Source organism: Atractosteus spatula (assembly GCF_055471065.1).
Source record: "Atractosteus spatula isolate fAtrSpa1 chromosome 10 unlocalized genomic scaffold, fAtrSpa1.hap1 SUPER_10_unloc_5, whole genome shotgun sequence".
NCBI lineage: Eukaryota > Metazoa > Chordata > Actinopteri > Semionotiformes > Lepisosteidae > Atractosteus > Atractosteus spatula.
The window spans coordinates 390,378-407,389 of record NW_028296625.1 but is presented as its reverse complement, the minus strand read 5'-3'; the positions used below and the strand labels follow the sequence as shown (position 1 = coordinate 407,389).

At 47.9% G+C, this 17,012-nt stretch overlaps 3 non-coding genes and 2 pseudogenes across 3 annotated transcripts; 2 read left to right on the top strand and 3 right to left on the bottom strand.

The window, feature by feature from the left end:
- Nucleotides 1-1,237: 1,237 nt before the first annotated feature.
- Nucleotides 1,238-1,356, bottom strand: LOC148812039 (5S ribosomal RNA; annotated as a pseudogene).
- A 537-nt stretch (nucleotides 1,357-1,893) lies between these two features.
- Nucleotides 1,894-2,012, bottom strand: LOC148812038 (5S ribosomal RNA; annotated as a pseudogene).
- Nucleotides 2,013-13,751: 11,739 nt separating this feature from the next.
- Nucleotides 13,752-13,823, bottom strand: trnah-gug (transfer RNA histidin (anticodon GUG)). The gene has a single exon. It is a non-coding gene; the product is annotated as a tRNA-His (tRNA).
- A 201-nt stretch (nucleotides 13,824-14,024) lies between these two features.
- trnae-uuc (transfer RNA glutamic acid (anticodon UUC)) lies at nucleotides 14,025-14,096 on the top strand. The gene has a single exon. It is a non-coding gene; the product is annotated as a tRNA-Glu (tRNA).
- Nucleotides 14,097-14,549: 453 nt separating this feature from the next.
- trnav-cac (transfer RNA valine (anticodon CAC)) lies at nucleotides 14,550-14,622 on the top strand. The gene has a single exon. It is a non-coding gene; the product is annotated as a tRNA-Val (tRNA).
- Nucleotides 14,623-17,012: the final 2,390 nt, after the last annotated feature.

Below are 17,012 nucleotides of genomic sequence, written 5' to 3'. Positions count from 1 at the left end.
AGATTTATGCGTTGACCTCTTCGTTATTCTATTAAAGGAAAAAAGAAAAGGAAGGCTTAACAAAATAAATAGGCATGCTTTTTACCTAAAATATTTAAATTGTAATGCCTCTTTTGTGTTAGAGTTCTTCGTTTGCTTCGAACTTGTTGTGGTTTAATATTTACCATTTGTAGCAACTCTTCATCAGTCGTTGACAGACCCCCAACACCTGAATCACCATCAGAGTTCACATGACAGCCACTGTCACACACCACTGAGTGCTGGGTCAGCTTTTGCTAAAAAGAAGACAAAGTGTTGAAAACGAAATACGCTAAACGCAGATTGAAACGACAATTCTACTATCAGAAAAAATATTTTAGCAACCTACTTCTTCAGTTTGCAAAGCAGAGGAATCCGATGATTCACTACTCAAAGAAGCCATCTTCGCAGCAGTCAAAATCGGGGCCTGACAGCTCAGGTGTCACACTTCAAAACCGGCAAGTCGGCTAATTTAAGCATAAACTCCAAATTTGTAACCATGCCTACATAGCTCAAGACATTTTTCAAATGGTTGTGATGTTTTAGAACACCCCACCATATCCCCCCGCCCCAAAATCACACGTGTTTTATCGAGAGTGAAAAGTAATCACGTTGAATTAAAATATGTAAGCTTATTTCAATGACAAATTCTCAACAACTTTTCAAAAGTTTGAAATGATTTTCCACGTACCGTGAACGTAAAGTCTTTAAACCTTAAAAATATTAACATGCAACCCAAGCCTCAAATGATGTGTGTTTCTCTAGAAAATAAATTACATTGAATCAAAAAATGTAAAACTTATTTTATCTTTTGAGAAGAGCGTTGTAGGGCAGGTCTTTATATTTTAGTGGATAGGTCATAAAAGTGTTTAAATAATTGAATAAGACACATTTAGCAGTGATAAATTATAAGCACGAGCAAAAATTGATATTTATAACGCTTATAGATTTTAACAATATAACAGACTTTACTAAAATGTTTACTTTTAAATTAAATATTACATCACAACATGTCCACACCCAGGCACCTGCCGTTAAAGGTTATGGGATGTAGAGATACAGTATATAAGGTTCATGATGAGAATAAAAAACGCTCATGCTAATACACAAGCACCTGTGTCTCACCAAAGCTGACAAATAAAAAGCCAAAAAGCCGCACTGCACGTGTGAAAAGGAGAATGAGCGAGTGAGCGAAGATAGGGTGCCTCCTGCAATTAAAGGCTTACAGCACCTGGTATTCCCAGGCGGTCTCCCATCCAAGTACTAACCAGGCCCATCCCTGTTTAGCTTCCCAGATCAGACAAGATCAGGCGTGCTCAAGGGGGTGTGGCCGTAAGCCAGCGCAAGGCTCGCTGGCACCCTTCTTATAGAGAGGACAGCTCCGTCACCTCTTTTACGACGCTGCTTTTTTTCCCTTGCGTTTTTCTCTTCTTCCCACGTTCTCTCTCTTCACTGCCTTCGTCCCTGCTCTATTTCACTTCAGCCTTTCACTCTTGCTTCCTTCCAATGAGGACGGAGCTGCGGGAGAAAGGGCGCTATAGAGGATCGCTGTGGAGAGCTGCTGCTTTGCTTTGACATCTGAGCTCTGTGGAAAACGATCTCAATACAATTCTGAAAAACGCGACTCCCCGAACGCCAGCCGAACAAGTCTCCACAGCCGAAGCGCTGTGTCTCTTTTCAGCTGGCGATAAACCTTTCCTCGATCCTTTGCGGACTTGTAAAACTGTTCATGATCAGAATAAAAAACGCTCACGCTAATACACAAGCACCCGTGTCTCGCCAAAGCTGACAAATAAACAGACGGAAAAGCCGCACTGCTCGTGTGAACAGGGGAATGAGTGAGCGAGCGGGGATAGGGCGCCTCCTGTGCTTAAAAGCTTACAGCACCTGGTATTTCCAGGCGGTCTCCCATCCAAGTACTAACCAGGCCCATCCCTGTTTAGCTTCCGAAATCAGACAAGATCAGGCGTGCTCAAGGGGGTGTGGCCGTAAGCCAGCGCAAGGCTCGCTGGCACCCTTCTTATAGAGAGGACAGCTCCGTCACCTCTTTTACGACGCTGCTTTTTTTCCCTTGCGTTTTTCTCTTCTTCCCACGTTCTCTCTCTTCACTGCCTTCGTCCCCGCTCTATTTCACTTCAGCCTTTCACTTGAAGCTGCAATGGTTGTTAATAAGACAGAATTAAGTGTTGCTGTGCTTTTTCTAATGAGGCCCCATCTCTCTGTTCATCTCTGTGGTGCAGCCACAGAGAAACTATTCATGCAGGCTCATTTAAAGATGTTTTCTTTTGATAAGGGACAGCTCCCAAATGGGGATGCACTTAGCTAAGCTTAGCTATCATGATCAATGGTCATCCATTGGCGCCTATCTGTCTGGGGTGTGCCAGATGGACATCTGGACTGCATTCCTGTGTGTCAGGAGTAAGTGTGTGTCAGGAGTAAGTGACTCACATCTCAACTTGATCAACCAATCAGGGACTGGTAGGGCCGAGTAACCCACGTGGGACTCTGATGCCCATGGAACTTTCAGCCAATGAACGAGCTGAAGTTCCTCCAGGTAAAAACAGGCAACACAGAGGGCCTGAGAGACTATTTCCTGGACTTTTCTAAAGGGAATTCAAAGGAGAATTCCAGGGCAGGACGGCCCAGGACCAAAAGGCTCCCAAGGGCAGGACATTCTCGCAGCGCGCCTCCTGACCATCCTAAGACTCAGCCCGGACAACCACGGAACGGCCAGTGTGTCCGAGTGCCAGAACTTTCTTTTGTTCTAAGAGTCTAGAGCGGAGGTTGCCAGAGAGTAACCAGAGGATCCACCTGAGGTAAGCACCAGCAGCAAGCCTTGTGAACAGGTCGGAACTGTGGACAGCTGAATCACTATTCAGAACTAGCGCTTCATCAGGAATGAACCGGTCCTCTTCCTGACTTGCTGGGACCCACAGTCATCTTTTCTCCTGTGCACAAACTTTGCTAGTTAAAGCCAACACTAACTAGCCGGTCAGTGATCATCGGCAGCACAGCACAGCCTGGCACGGAGCCAGAGAGCCCGCAGGAGATCTGAATCCCCAGAGATTGGATGAGTATTCAACTTCAATGCATTACAGCTTGAGAATTCAATTGTTATCCCAACCAGTTGATATCAATTTAATTCCTAAGAGTTATGTACTTGTTTTCAGTATCTAATGTAGAAGTTGTAACCAAGTTCACTTTATGAAACGATCTAAATGAATGATATACTGAACGTATGTCCTCTTGACATATGTAACTCTTTGTAACTGATTGTATATATACCTTTTGTATTCTGATAACCCTCTCGATAAGATCTGTTAGGTTTATATGCATATTTTATGTATTAATAAATGTATCCTCGTGTATTAGTACCCGTGGGTGTGTGCGTTGTTTGAGTTATATCGCATGGTTGGATTCTAAGGCCATCAAAAGAATCATTTTGTGATTTACGGCTACAATTAATAAATGTCCCCGTACATGCCCAAACCCTACAGAACTGGTGCCTTCAGAGAGCACACTACATTTATTGGCATCCCTGGACTCATTTCAGTCATACCTGGGCTATGGTAAGACTAAAATGAGTCAACCAAGCGGAATAATTCAATATAAAATGCCGCGGGTTTCATACGCGACAATACAGTGTGCTGAAAGCCGAAAGGAAAAAAGTTCCCCTTGCTCTTTAAGCAGTGCTTGATTGTTTTGTGATCTTTTGCGATCTACCGGGTTGATTGCATACTTGATCTTGTGGTTTTCTGTGGTAGAACTGTGATTTCGTACTTAAAAGTAATACTCTTTAAGTTTAACGATGGTTGCTAAAAGGTCTGAATTCGAGTCGCTATTAAGCACTCTCTCTAGCAGCGACAGGTCTGACCACGATCTCCGTCATATCTCCGTCAGCGGAGAAGCTAGGAGAATAAACCTCCATTCTCTGAGAGAGCTAGCGAAGGACATGGAGAGATTTGACCTGCAGTGTCAGAGAATAATATCGAGAGTTATATTCAAGACCTCAGGTATACCCTGCAGTACCTGCCAAACGCCACAGAACAGGAGAAAGTGTTTCTGGTCAGGAAAACTAGCAGCAGAGCTGTACATGAGTGGATGGCTAGGCAGATGAAGAACGTCTGTGATGACTTTGAAGAGCTGTGTCAAGCACTTATCCGAGAATACAGTGCGTTTATTGACCCGACTGCCGCGATAGCCGCCGCCCTTAACATTAAGCACGAGAGAGCATAGTCCCCTCGCGAATATTAGGAGAGACTTAGACGAACTTATTTTGCAGGGCAAATGATGAGGGTTGCGAAGAGAACACACATTTCAAGGGTTTATTCATTGCGAATCTCCACCCGTCAGTCAGAAAGATGATCTTAATGCATACAGATGCACAGACCATGAAAATGACCGATATTAAGAGATTAGTGCAGAAAGCCTGGGAGTATGATGTCCAAAGTCGCTTTGAGCAAAAAGGTGCTAAAGCGACTGTGTTCGCCGTCAGAGCCAGCAGGGTTAATTCCCCCCTGCTCGAAGGAGCACAGGCTCCTGAGCTGGCTAAGCCCCGTTCCAAAGCAGGTACACAGGACCGCACCCAGCGTCCTAAGTGCCATGAGAACACCGGGGAAGGGAAAGGGCTAGATAAAGCTGAACAAAAGGATTCAGTAGCCGCCCGCCTGGCCAGGCTTGAACAAGTTTTATTAGGACAGAGACAACCGCTCCCCAAGGCTGCCAGAAGCGTGAATGAGCTGATACTCTCCACTGGAGGAGGCGGAGACCCGCCCCCTCTCCCCCCCTCAGTCTATCTGATTGAGCGGAAGGGTTCCTGCCTGGATGAGGTCAGCCACTCGCAAGCGAGAGCTTACTCCACCCCTGAAGTCACAGAGCAGGCAGTAAAACAGAGAGGAAAAGCAGGAAGCTTTTACCTCAAGGCTGCCATGGGAGATGTCTTACACAGTGAGACATTGATTGACACTGAGGTTGAAAGGTGTTTGATGTCATACAGCAAGCTCAAACGGGTAGAAAAAGAAAAGGGCATGCGACTCAGAGATGAACCTTTGGTGGATCACCAGAAAGGCAAGGTGTGGAAACAGGTCAAGGCTCCTAAGCCTTTTGTACAGAAGGAAAGGGGGGCCAAGAGGCAGACTGTGCTCACACAGTGCCCACTGAACACAGAAGCCTTTGTGGAGATTCCTTCTGTTCCCTCTGGACAAGAAATAAAAATATTTTCTTGTTCCCCGGATATACAGGGAAGTCATGTCCCGGCTGAGGTCACAACAGCCTCCATGCCACAGGAGCGGTGCTCCAAGCAGCCGCCTGATCCACCAGGTAAAGCACACCCCTTTTACATCCCTAAAGAGGAGCAGATCTCCCCACCTGGCGATGAAAAGGAGCTTTCCCTGTGCACCCTGGCACCCAAGAGGGGTCAGGACCACCACCGTGCAGTGGTGGAAGGGATCCAGATGGCAGGAGAGCAGGTTGGTGATGTAGCCCTCACCCTTAGCCCTGAGAGGTCCTCTATTAGTGAGGATGTGCTTGAGCAGCTGTCACAGGGCCACCGCCAGGTGCCCCTGGTGCAACATTCACAGGTTAGAGAGGAGGTCCAGCTGGACGCTGAGACTACTGCGCTGTGGACACACCTGATCCCAGATGCCGATTCCCTCTGCTGTGACCCAGGGAACCTGCAGTCAGGTAACATTATTTCTCACAACTACCAGGTAGTGAGTGAGATTGACCTGATTGTTCCTGCCTCAACGGCAGGGTTTCCAACACACCCAGTCCCCCGGAAGGGACAGGGAATGAAAGCCGAGCCGGTTTTCTTACAGCCACCAGCTCAGTCTGTCAGTCTGAGTCTGACCAACAGTGGTTCAGCCAGATTGGAGCTGGATGGTCAAGCCACCCGCCTGCCAGTGCAGGACATCGCAAAGAGGGGTGTCAGAATCCCCGCCTGCACTGACATGGGCCTGGTGGGTGATAGTAAGTTCAAAGACAGTGAACTAGCTATCCCAGTGCTGGGGAAGCTTCCTGAACCCCTAGCTAGGGAAGGGGGGAGCGAGCAGGTGTCCTACACCCACACCCAGCGAACGATTGTAAACATGCCGATAGAGGGATTCCTCAATCAGGAAGTGTGCAGGGTTTACTTGAACAGTGAGAATGAGGTAACAATCCCAGATCACTCAGGTGCTCCAGATGACCACTCAGCCGAGGGTCAGGCATGCTCCACAGCTGCACTGCCCCCTGCAGGGTTCCTAGAGCACAGGCATGAACAATGAACAAATCGAAAAAGCAGATGCCCTGGAAATGGAGGAGCAGCATCAGCAGCTGCGTCAGATCCCCCCAGATTTCCAGGATGTTGGTGTCCAGGATGCCACACGGCATACTGAGAAAGACACCATGTACATGCTGCGCCAGCTTAGAAAGGTGACAGTCACTCAGAAGGAGATGACTGGGATTAGCCACCCTAAAAGACTTTTGGGAGGACTGATTGCTGCCACCACTGTTGTGTATTTGCTATTTCTGGTAGGTTTGTTTGCTACTGGCACTCTCACCCTGACTGCCCCAAGAAGGCAGGTGTCAGAGATGCCCGAGGGTAGTGACAGACGGTATTAACAGCAGCAAAAGTTGGAAAGCTTAGGGAAAACCCTACAGGCAACTGCCTATGCAACAGGGTTAAACCTTATTCCCCAACCAGTGGACATGATTGTTGGTGTTATACAGTGGGTTTATGCTTGTGTGCAACTGGCCAGAATGTTGACACAAGACCTGTTAAGGGAGATCAGTGCCACTGTAGCCAGTCTAGCCATGGCACAATTCCCAACCCACTTGATTCCACTCAGTAGAGGAGTATGTGACATTAACCTCCCCATCGCTCATAGCTCACCTAGAAGGCAATCCAAGATTGAATTCGGTTCCAAATCTTGAGATGGGTATAGCTACCAAAGCTATCCATTGGCTGTGTCTAAATGATTCACCAATGAAGGGTGTAAAGCTACTAATGGGCAGAGGGAGGTTAATGAACCCCATGAAGAGCAGGTGGGAAGTAAATGGCTGGTCAGCACACCACATTTAACTGTCACCATGACTTGTGACAGGCATGATACAGCTACCACAATGCAGCTAACTAACCAACAGTCTCCTGCAAGTTCCCAAGGAGGCCATAGTACAGCTTGGTAACTTAACACTGTACGGTCTGGAACCAGACAACATAAGACCAAACTTGAGGTCGCGGATGCCTTCAGGTGCCACACTATTGAATTGGATAGAAATCCAAGAAACAGTAAGCCCTGAAGAGGTACAGGTAGTTAGTTTGCTTTAATGGAACAAACCTCCAACCCACCCTGGCAGATACCCAACACAGGTGTCGTGGTTTACCGGGGGGCTGGGAACAGGAACTGTTGTTATTGTAACACTACTGCCAGGTAGCTGGATCATAACTGGATGTACTCTGAATGCTGTACTCTTACATCAAGATGTACTCCGGGTAGCATGAATGAGTCAAAGGTACCATGTCAAAAGAAAGGAAGTTACTTCTTCCCAAATTTCTGCCTACAGAGGTATCAGATATTGACAGTGAACTTCCTGATGTGTAATGCCTAGAATGAGACGATGTCTCCTACCGTGTTTATACATACTCCAGATGTTATTCATCCTGTTTGTTCCCAATGCTGGTTCCGGTATGAATTCTCGAGGAGTAATGTGGACATTTAAGGTTAATGTTCTAATGACAAGGGACATCACTTAACTCTGTTTTGTTTTGAAGGCAACAATGCCTCAGGACCTCGTGACCTTCAAAAAGGGGGGATATGTAATGGCAATGCTTATTAATAAGACAGAATTAAGTGTTGCTGTGCTTTCCCAAATGATGCCCCATCTCCCTCTTCATCTCTGTGGTGCAGCCACAGAGAAACTATTCATGCAGGCTGATTTAAAGATGTTTTCTTTTGATAAGGGACAGCTCCCAAATGGGGATGCACTTAGCTAAGCCTGGCTATCATGATCAATGGTCATCCATTGGCGCCTATCTGTCTAGGGAGTGCCAGATGGACATCTGGACTGCATTCCTAGGTGTCAGGAGTAAGTGACTCATATCCCACCTTGATCAACCAATCAGGGACCGGTAGGGCCGAGTAACGCACGTGGGACTCTGATGCCCATGGAACTTTCTGCCAATGAACGAGCTGAAGTTCCTCCAGGTAAAAACAGGCAACACAGAGGGCCTGAGAGACTATTTCGGACAATTTTAAAGGGAATTCAAAGGAGAATTCCAGGGCAGGGCGGCCCAGGAACAGAAGGCTCCCAAAGGCAGGACATTCTCGCAGCGCGCCTCCTGACCATCCTGAGACTCAGCCCGGACAACCACGGAACGGCCAGTGTGTCCGAGTGCCAGAACTTTACTCTGTTCTAAGAGTCTAGAGCGGAGGTTGCCAGAGAGTAACCAGAGGATCCACCCGAGGTTAGCACCAGCAGCAAGCCTCGTGAACAGGTCGGAACTGTGGACAGGTGAATCACTATTCAGAACTATCTCTTCATCAGGAACGAACTGGTCCTCTTCCTGACCTGCTGGGACCCACAGTCATCTTTTCTCTTGTGCGCAAACTTTGCAAGTTAAAGCCAACACTAACTAGCCGGTCAGTGAGCATCAGCAGCGCACTGTCGCAAGCCGCACAGCACAGCCTGGCACGGAGCCAGAGAGCACGGATTGGACAGTTTAGAAGCCTGCAACTGTTTCTTTGAGCCCGCAGGAGATCTGAATCCCCAGAGATTGGATGAGTATTCAACTCAATGCATTACAGCTCGAGAATTCAATTGTTACCCCAACCAGTTGATATCAATTTTATTCCTAAGAGTTATGTACTTGTTTTCAGTATCTAATGTAGAAGTTGTAACCAAGTTCACTTTATGAAATGGTCTAAATGAATGATACACCGAACGTATGTTCTCTTGATATATGTAACTCTTGGTAACTGACTGAATATATACCTTTTGTATTCTGATAACCCTCTCGATAAGATCTGTTAGGTTTATATGCATATTCTATGTATTAATAAATGTATCCTCGTGTATTAGTACCTGAGTGTGTGCGTTGTTTGAATTATATCGCATGGTTGGATTCTAAAGCCATCAAAAGAATCAATTTTGTGATTTACAGCTACAATTAATAATTGTCCCAGTAAATGCCCAAACCCTACAGAACTGGTGCCTTCAGAGAGCACACTACACCTGATTGTTCCTTAGGCTGGGACAGCAGATCATAATCTGCTCTCTTATTATTGAGAGACTGGCTCACTCCTGTCTGTTCCTCAGGTTGGGACAGGAGATCACACACTGTATTATTATTATTGAGAGACGGGCTGACTGTCTGTTCCTCAGGCTGGGACAGTGGATCACACACTATATTATTATTACTGAGAGACAGGCTCACTTTCAATTCCCCAGACTGGGACAGGAGATCACACACTGTATTATTACTGAGAGACAGGCTCACTCTGTTCCTTATGCTGGGACAGGAGATCACACTCTGTATTATTATTATTGAGAGACAGGCTCACTGTCTGTTGCTCAGACTGGGACAGGAGATCACACAGTTTATTAATATTATTGTTGAGAGACATGCTCACTGTCTGTTCCTCTAGCTGGGACAGGAAATGACACACTGTATTATTAGTATTGAGAGACAGGCTCAGTGTTCCCCAGGCTGGGACTGGAGATCACACACTGTATTATTATTATTGAGATACAGACTCACTGTCTGTTCCTCTTGCTGGGACTGGAGATCACACACTGTTCTATTATTATTGAGAGACATGCTCACTGTTTGTTCCTCAGACTGGGACAGGAGATCACACACTGTATTATTATTATTGAGAGACAGGTTCACTGTCTGTTCCTCAGGCTGGGACAGGAGATCACACACTGTATTATTATTATTGAGAGACAGGCCCTCTGTTCCTCAGGCTGGGACAGGAGATCACACTGTATTATTATTATTGAGAGACAAGCTCACTGTTCCTCAGGTTGGTACAGAAGATCACACTGTATTATTATTATTGACAGATAAACTCACTGTTCCTCAGGCTGGGACAGTAGATCACACTGTATTATTATTATTGAGAGTCTGGCTCACTGTTCCCCAGTCTGGGACAGGAGGTCACACAAGGTATTGTTATTAGTGAGAGAAAGGCTCGATGTCTGTTCCTCAGGCTAGTACAGGAGATCACGCACTGTATTATTATTATTGAGATACAGGCTCACTGTCTGTTCCTCAGGCTGGGACAGTAGATCACACTGTATTATTATTATTGAGAGACAGGCTCACTGTCTGTTCCTCAGGCTGGGGCAGGATATCACACACTGTATTATTAGTATTGAGAGATAGCCTCTGTGTTCCTCAGGCTGGGACAGTAGATCACACTGTATTATTATTATTGAGAGTCTGGCTCACTGTTCCCCAGTCTGGGACAGGAGGTCACACACTGTATTATTATTATTGAGAGAAAGGCTCGCTGTCTGTTCCTCAGGCTAGTACAGGAGATCACGCACTGTATTATTATTATTGAGAGACAGGCTCACTGTTTGTTCCTCAGACTGGGACAGGACATTCCACACTGGATTATTATTATTGAGAGACAGGTTCACTGTCTGTTCCTCAGGCTGGGACAGGAGATCACACACTGTATTATTATTATTGAGAGACAGGTTCACTGTCTGTTCCTCAGGCTGGGACAGGAAATCACACACTGTATTATTATTATTGAGAGACAGGCTCACTGTCTGTTCCTCAGGCTGGGACAGGAGATCACACACTGTATTATTATTATTGAGAGACAGGTTCACTGTCTGTTCCTCAGGCTGGGACAGGAAATCACACACTGTATTATTATTATTGAGAGACAGGCCCTCTGTTCCTCAAGCTGGGACAGGAGATCACACTGTATTATTATTCTTGAGAGACAAGCTCACTGTTCCTCAGGCTTGGACAGGAGATGACACACTGTATTATTATTATTGAGAGACAGGCTTACTGTCTTTTCCTCAGGCTGGGACAGGAAGTCACACACTGAATTATTATTATTGAGAGACAAGCTCACTGTCTGTTCCTCAGGCTGGGACAGGAGATCACACACTGTATTATTATTATCGAGAGACCTGCTCTTTCCTGACTGTTCCTTAGGCTGTTACAGGAGATCATAATCTGCTTTATTATTATTGAGAGACTGGCTCACTCCTGTGTGTTCCTCAGGTTGGGACAGGAGATCACACACTGTATTATTATTATTGAGAGACGGGCTCACTGTCTGTTCCTCAGGCTGGGACAGGAGGTCACACACTGTATTATTATTATTGAGAGACAGGCTCACTGTCTGTTCCTCAGGCTGGGACAGGAAGTCACACACTGTATTATTATTATTGAGAGACAGGCTCACTGTCTGTTCCTCAGGCTGGGACAGGAAGTCACACAGTTTATTCATATTATTGTTGAGAGACATGCTCACTGTCTGTTCCTCAGGCTGGGACAGGAGGTCACACAGTTTATTCATATTATTGTTGAGAGACATGCTCACTGTCTGTTCCTCAGGCTGGGACAGGAGATCACACACTGTATTATTATTATTGAGAGACAGGCTCACTGTCTGTTCCTCAGGCTGGGACAGGAAGTCACACAGTTTATTCATATTATTGTTGAGAGACATGCTCACTGTCTGTTCCTCAGGCTGGGACAGGAGGTCACACACTGTATTATGATTATTATTGAGAGACAGGTTCGCTGTCTGTTCCTGAGGCTGGGACAGGAGATCACACACTGTATTATTATTATTGAGAGACAGGCTCACAGTTCCTCAGGCTGGGACAGGAGATCACACTGTATTATTATTATTGAGACAAGCTCACTGTTCCTCAGGCTGGGACAGGAGATCACACTGTATTATTATTATTGACAGATAAACTCACTGTTCCTCAGCCTGGGACAGTAGATCACACTGTATTATTATTATTGAGAGTCTGGCTCACTTTCCCCCAAGCTGGGACAGGAGGTCACAAACTGTATTATTATTATTGAGAGACATGGTCACTGTCTGTTCCATTGGCTGGGGCAGGGAATCACACACTGTATTATTAGTATTGAGAGATAGGCTCAGTGTTCCCCAGGCTGGGACAGGAGATCCCCCACTTGATTATTATTATTGAGAGACAGGCTCGCTGTCTGCTCCTCAGGCTGGGACAGGAGATCACACACTGTTGTAGTGTGCTCTCACGAGGCACCAGTTCTGTAGGGGGTTGTGCATTTACTGGGACAATTATTAGTTGTGGCAGTAAATCACAAAATTGATTCTTTTATTGGTCTTAGAATCCAACCATGCGATATAACTCAAACAACGCATACACAGGTACTAATACACGAGGATACATTTATTAATATATAGAATATGCATGTAAACCAAACAGATCTTATCGTAAGGGTTATCAGAATACAAAAGATATAAATTCATTCAGTTACAAAGAGTTACACATATCAAGAGGACATACGTTCGGTATATCATTCATTTAGACCGTTTCGTAATTGAACTTGTTTACAACTTCTACATTAGATACTCAAAACAAGGACATAACCCTAAGGAAATAAATTGATATCAACTGGTTGGGATAACAATTGATTTCTCAAGCAGTAATGCAGTGAAGTTGAATACTCACTGACGGTGGGCTTGTTTTCCCACCGTTTCCGTAGTGGTTATCACGTTTGCTTCATACGTGAAAGATACCTGGTTTGAAACCGGGTGGAAACAGGCCAGTTTCGTTTGTTGGCACGCACTCTTTGGGGATTCACCTAGCGCTGTGAACACTCTCCCGCTCCTCTTGGTGCGCTCCTGCCACAACACAGGAAGGCTGGAGCAGGTGGCTGGGGGCGATGCGCAAAGCCGAAATAACTCCGTTGGGTGAGCGTTCGACTGAAGATCTAAAGGTCCCTGGTTTGATCATGGGTTTCGGTATTTTGTTTCATCGCGCCCTTTGTTCCTCTCTCCAGTGCCCCCTGCCTAAAGTGACGCTTCCCTTTCTCGGCCCGAAACGCAAGCGAGACACCAGCAGCGGTCCCTGCAGGTTTCCGTAGTGTAGCGGCTATCACGTTCGCCTAACACGCGAAAGGTCCCCGGTTCGAGACTGGGCAGAAACAGCCTCTTTTTGCACGCTCCTGTACTTCACAGAGGTCTTGAGCGACCGGTCATTTGTTCCCAATGTATTTCCGGTGCCTTCATGCACTCTTGTACCAAACGCACGTTCCTTCTGTACGCGGAGCCGATCATTTGCAATTGGGCTGTGCCGACAGACCAGGACGAGCTCTGTCGGCTCAAAAGCAGCGCAGGACCTGCAACAACAACAGAAAGATTAGCATCCAGCGGGGGCCTCTTAGTGAGCCCAAGATCTCATCAAGAATCGGCTCCAGCAACAGGGCTGGGCGCATTGTTCCATTCTCCGACCACTCTCGGTGTAAACAAGTCCCTCCTGGTCTCTGCTTGAAATGCACTTTCCTGCGTTTGCTTTGGTGTAACTGGCTTCCCCTGCATGGGCGAATGTGAAGAAGATCCTTAGTAAGTCATTGAAGAAAACCGAGAAGAGGTCAGAGTGGCCTCTGTCGTTCATCAACGATCCAGTCAGGCAGTACTCCTCTGTAAAGCGCCGTTCGTTCACATCGATTGGCTTTTTTTTGCCTTCATTCACGCAAGTAGAAAAAGCAGACGCCCCTATTCTGCCGTGACCCGGATTCGAACCGGGGTTGTTGCGGCCACAACGCAAAGTACTGACCACTATACGATCACGGCGAGTTACCGATACCCACGTGGCAGGGCGGAAAAGGCTGTGCTCTCTTCGTGTGACCTAATTCGGAAAAGTCCTGACGTTGCATTTCAACTGAGCCCCAGTATACATCGACCCTTCGACACTCTGAGTGACAACTCTCTTGCGCGTTTTCTCATATTTATGTAGTTTGCTTGCATGATGCCCGGAACAGCAGGGGTGTGTGCTCCCATATGGTCTAGCGGTTAGGATTCCTGGTTTTCACCCAGGCGGCCCGGGTTCGACTCCCGGTATGGGAACCTGTCAGTTTTGCCTCCTGCTTTCCAAAAGATCAGCACCGTGTACGAAGGAGCCGCATTAAAACCACTCGAACGTGCAAAACGCGCGAGAAGAGGGGGCGCTTGTTTCCAACCGAAGACTTCTCGCGTGTGAGACGAGCTGATCATCCCTGCAGGAGGTGGGAGGGTTACTCTGGTAGACAGGGCTGACCTTCGGCAATAGGATTTATACTCTCCAAGATGATATTTGCACTTTCTGGAGAGGCGATTTTCTCCACTTCAGTAGCCCGATTTCGTCGATTGCGTGGAGAGGGCTGTAGAATGTGGCGCCGCCTTTCCTGCTCCGTCCATGACAGGCGTGCTGGTCTCTGGAGAGAGAGCACGGTCCATCAGCGCACTCCAATAAAGGCACTGGAAGCAGCTGAATCGCATTGGCGAAGCTCAGCGCTGGGCCGCTGGGCAGGGATTGCCACCGTTTCCGTAGTGTAGTGGTTATCACGTTCGCCTCACACGCGAAAGGTCCCCGGTTCGAAACCGGGCGGAAACAGACCGGCTTCCTTTGTCAGCACGCACAAAAGGGGATTGGGGATTCGCCTAGCGCAGTGATCGAACAGACCCACTCACCTCTTAGTGTGGCGGGATCTGCACAGTGCATGTCGCAGCGCATCCTGCTTTCACTTCAATGCGCGTCCTGATGTACCCCAGTCTCCCGCGTGACAGGTGGGGATAATCACCACTATACTAACGAGGAAGACATCGCTCTCTCCGACCCCCGGCATCGTGTCCCGACCCACCGTGCTGGAAGCCGATGCCTGCTGTGATTCCTTTACGGAGCAGAAATGACAACCGAAGAGCCGAGAGATCATTTCAGCATTTCGCGTCTGAACAGAAAACACAAACGACCAACTCGGAATGATTTGCCTTTGACGCTTATCAAAGCGTTCTTTGTGCATCGAACAGACCCACTCACCTCTTAGTGTGGCGGGATCTGCACAGTGCATGTCGCAGCGCTTCCTGCTTTCACTTCAATGTGCTTCCTGATGTCGAGTCGTGTGCCGTGCGGAGGCTCTGAAAGCGAGAGCAATGAAAAGGTGCACGGCGCTGTGAAAGAAAACAGAGAAGTGAAAGGCAGTCCTTTCTCTAAGGACGTAAAAGAAAAGCTTTCTACTCCCCGTCAGGGAATCGAACCCTGGTCTCCCGCGTGACAGGCTGGGATACTTGCCACTATACTAACAAGGATGACACCACACTCGCCGATCCTCGGCATCGTGTCCCGACCCAGCGTGCTGGAAGGCGACGCGTGCTGTGATTCCTTTACGGAACAGAAATGACAACCGAGGAGCCGAGAGATCATGTCAGCATTTCGCGTCTGAACGGAAAACACAAACGACCAACTCGGAATGACTTGCTTTTGACGCTTTTCAAAGCGTTCTTTGTGCACGACGACTGCGCCGCCTATCAGATACAGATGGGTTGTACAACTCTGAACTAGCAAATGGAAGAGGGCTAAGCCCCCTCTCTTTTAGCCCAGGTTCGATCTGTCTCCCAGAATCACCAGGGCGCACGCACACACACCCGTGCCATTGAAGTGCTCTGCTTCATTTCTAAGGGCAACTCAACATTCACTCCTACCCCGAGAACAGAAAAGACAGCGTCCGCAGCAACAACAGCTCAGGTCTCTGCACAGGAGCTAAGCTGCCCCCATCTCCTCTGCTCTGCGGCTCCTGCGGAGTGGAGTCCTGCCTGGAGCCGTGTTTGCAGGCGGCGGCTCCCCGCGCTCTGTCTGTGCGTCCAAGAGCTCCTGGGAGGAAGAGAGAGCCCTCCCACTCGGGGGCTTTTCCACGGTCTGTGTGAGGAGGGGCGGGTGTGTCCAGTAGCTTATCGAGCGGAAGCCTGGGGCGGCGGAGAGCTGTGATCGTGCAGACCTTGAGGTGTCACCTCTTTGTCTGCTTTCCCGCCCCCCCTCCGCCCAAGCTCTGCTCCAGAGTAGCCCGGCAACCCCTCACACCTGCATGTGTCACAACCTAAGGTGTGGTCATGAGACACCCATGGGGTGCTGTTCTGTTCTTGCTAATTGTTTCCTGCCCGTCGCAGGCAGGAGTCCATGCGAGGAAGATGCGCTGGACAGAGCTCAGAGGGCGCAGCTGGGTGGCTTTCCTTCTGAGTGACGTTCCTGCAACACTCTCCCGCTCCTCTTGGTGCGCTCATGCCGCAACACAGGAAGGCTGGAGCAGGTGGCTGTGGGCTTTGTGCACTGTCGAAATAGCTCAGTTGGGAGAGCGTTAGACTGAAGATCTAAAGGTCCCTGGTTCGATCCCGGGTTTCAGCATTTTGTTTCATCGCGCCCTTTGTTCCTCTCTCCAGCGCCCCCTGCCTAAAGTGACGCTTCCCTTTCTCAGCGCGAAACGCAAGCGAGACACCAGCAGTGGTCCCTGCAGGTTTCCGTAGTGTAGCGGCTATCACGTTCGCCTAACACGCGAAAGGTCCCCGGTTCTTGTTGCACGCTCCTGTACTTCACAGAGGTCTTGAGCGACCGGTCATTTGTTCCCAATGTATTTCCGGTGCCTTTATGCACTCTTGTACCAAACGCACGTTCCTTCTGTACGCGGAGCCGATCATTTGCAATTGGGCTGTGCCGACAGACCAGAACGAGCTCTGTCGGCTCAAAAGCAGCGCAGGACCTGCAAGAACAACAGAAAGATTAGCATCCAGTGAGCCCAAGATCTCATCAAGAATCGGCTCCAGCAACAGGGCTGGGCGCATTGTTCCATTCTCCGACCACTCTCGGTGTAAACAAGTCCCTCCTGGTCTCTGCTTGAAAGGCACTTTCCTGCGTTTGCTTTGGTGTAACTGGCTTCCCCTGCATGGGCGAATGTGAAGAAGATCCTTAGTAAGTCATTGAAGAAAACCGAGAAGAGGTCGGAGTGGCCTCTGTCG